This window comes from Pinus tabuliformis, chromosome 4_2 (assembly GCF_031772625.1).
Source record: "Pinus tabuliformis cultivar Carrire ecotype Pingquan chromosome 4_2, CPIR1, whole genome shotgun sequence".
NCBI lineage: Eukaryota > Viridiplantae > Streptophyta > Pinopsida > Pinales > Pinaceae > Pinus > Pinus tabuliformis.
Window position 1 is genome coordinate 555,022,193 of NC_142304.1, and position 3,222 is coordinate 555,025,414.

Genomic DNA, 3,222 nt, shown 5'->3' on the forward strand with positions numbered 1-3,222 from the left:
AAAATAAAAATTATAGTACGAGTTTTAATATGTAGTAGAAAAAATGAAAAAATCTCAAACAGTGTGTTGTTGTGGAAGATATGCACATATATGTAGAATTCATATAAATAATATGAATATAAAGTCCATTCCCAAACTTCCAAATCTAGTATTTGAAATAATGGTTAATCAAGAATAATGATACATTTTATAATACAAAGGTAACAATAATTGAAAAGATAAAAATTAAAAAAAGAAGGAACAACATAACACACAAGATGGTAAAATCAATAGAAGATCCTTCATTGAGTGACTTAAAAAATAATTTTGAGATATGTTAATAACAAATTCAACTAATATAAAATTTTCTCTAAGACTTCTTAACAAGCGACCACATTTACAAGATTATATTGGTCAAATGCAAGAAACTATGAACATCATATAAATCCAATATTGGTGCAACTAGCTCAATAATATAGAAGGAGTCAATAGATCAGTATTAACACAAACATTATAGGTTCTAATCATCAATGACTGAAATGTTAGATACCTTCAACAAAAATAAATATTAGTGACCTCCATCAATGTTGTTATTTAAAATAAGCCATGTGGACAAGAATTTACAAGATACATATATCTAAAAACCAAATCAAACACAAGTGAAGAATCAAACTATCTTACCAACAACTATAGAAATATGGGACCCTATCTTTCCCATTTGAGCCACTATTTGCAATTGAAGAGATCCTGCATAGTTTTATGTAATTGCCTTGATAGTTTATTTTCTTTAAAATAAAATTCCTTTAGTTATTTAACTAAAAGAAGGCTTGGTTACATCAAAGGGAAGACAAATAAAAGTTAGGTTTAAATAAAATAGGAAGTGCCTTAGGACTCAAAAGGGGGGAGGACCCACATCCATAATATCAATTGATTCCATATAATATAACCATTTTGAATTAAAATGCATGATATTACTTGTATATCTATCATATATGCATGCATCACTTCCAAATGTCAACTATCAAAATTGACAACCTTAAACATTGATGTGTGTATGTGTGTGATAACCCCAATTTCTTAATCTCATTTTGCAATGTAGATATTTTTCATAAAATAATTATGGTTTGAGTTATGGGACGTGAATTCCAAAGACTAGGTGGTTTCTTGTTTGAGATGTTCATCTTACTTGCTACAAGAGTAAGTGGACTCTTTTGGGACATCCATTGAAGGTTGGTTATTGTGCCTTTAATGGACTAATCTATCGAAATTTATAACTGCAAGAAGGTATGCCAAAAACCATACTCTCTTGGGAGATTTTCCAAGCAAGAAGGATGCAACGAAAAACCAATTTAACCTATGTTGTGAAGAAACTACACTAGAGAACATAGGTAGAAATGGGTTGTTGAAGCTACATTAACCAATCGGATGATAGGGGAAGGTGTGGCCACATGTCATTGGATGAAAATATCTATTGGTATTGTGATCTATCAGAGGTTATGCAGTCACAAATTGGGGAAAGAACTAAGAGAAAAAGAAAATAATCACCGCGGACAAGAGTGGGGAGGCTAGACAAGAACTTGAAGAGAGATCCATTGTGAATGAAGGAGGTAGAGAGAACCATCACTGATGGTAATGTGCAGGAAGTATCACTACAAAGAAGTGCAAGAAAAGAGGATTTTTCGGGTCTGATCAATGGGTTCAAAAAGGAGTTTTTTTATTTTCTAGTTGAACAATAGGGGATGAGAGGATCTTTTGCAGGTGAGGGTAGATCTCATGTCACCCAAGGGCTTAGAGGGTGGAGATGGGTTTTCTTTGGAATGGCTTGAAATCCTAGGTAGAGTTTTAGCACTTGGATTCCTTGCAAGAAATCCTTGAGTCTCCTTTTCTTGTTAAATATTCTCCTTTTCTTGTTGAGTATTAACAGTGGGTTCGAGATTCCCTTAGTGGGTGGAGCCACTATTTTATAGGGTGCAATTGAAGCATATGGATTTCCTAGAGGGTGGAGGTGAAGCGTATGTATTTCCTAGAGATTTTCTAGCCGTATAGTAGCTGAAGGGTGGATGTAGGAGGCCTATGAATTAATCCCTATGAAATTGTAAATTGTTATTGGTTGGTGCATCAAGGAAGGAGAGCTTATGGAGTCCCTATTTGAACAAATATTTGGTACATAATCCCTTGTGCAAGCCATATCAATATTTGGAACTTCGGTTGGGGGTGATGGTTATAAGCGAGGACTGACTACAACTATCTACACTTGGGTGGAGAGTCATAGCCCCTAACTCAGTTTCCTTGAAATTTCACAAGATAAGTACTCTCATTAATCCTTTACATCTTAATTATTATATGTTGCATTATTGGTTGAAATGTTGTTTCTATGAACAAGGAAATACATAATTGTATGGTGCATTTATGATTAAAATGGTGTTCCTATTCATAAGTAAAATACATGATTGTATGTTGCATTTCTGATTGAAATGGTGTTGCTATGCCTAAGAAAAATACATGATTATATGTTTCATTCCTAGTTGAAATGGTGTTGTTGTGCATAGGAAAATACAAATTGTACTACTATTATTGCATAATTAACTCATGGACAATGCCAAATGTAAAAATTCACAAGAATACCTCCTAAGAGGGTTGATTTGATTAAATAATCATTTAGAACATGACTCATTCTTGTTACAATATGATGCTTACATTGATAATAGTCTTCACTATCATGACTACTATTACAATATGATAATGTTGAAGACCTCCTTCCTACCTTACTCCCATTAACTTGTGATTTACATGAAGGGAAACTTTAGCCTACTAAAATGTGTTATGTGGTGATGGGTATGCAAACTCACTAGAACCATGACTTGGTTCAAAGGATCTATGAACTCTCATGATTAGGGATTGACCTGATAAGATGGGCTGACCTAATTCTTCTAGCTATGCATTCTCACTAGAATGCATCCTCATTCTATTTGTACTCATGTTGAACCTCCTCATGTTGGATATCATAGTGTGTGCCATATTTTAGTCATGAGAGGGTATGGTAGCTTCTTACTTGAATAGCTGGTGATAGCCATGGTGTTAAATGAAATGTTACTTTTCTTGGAGAAATAAACCTCTGCTCCTTGCTAATAGCTAAATGCCTTAGTCATTATTGATAAGAACTGTAGCATTGTTGGTTAGGTCATTCCAAGCCCTAGGGTTCACCTTGGTGTGAAAATCTTGGAGGAGAACTAATCACCTAGT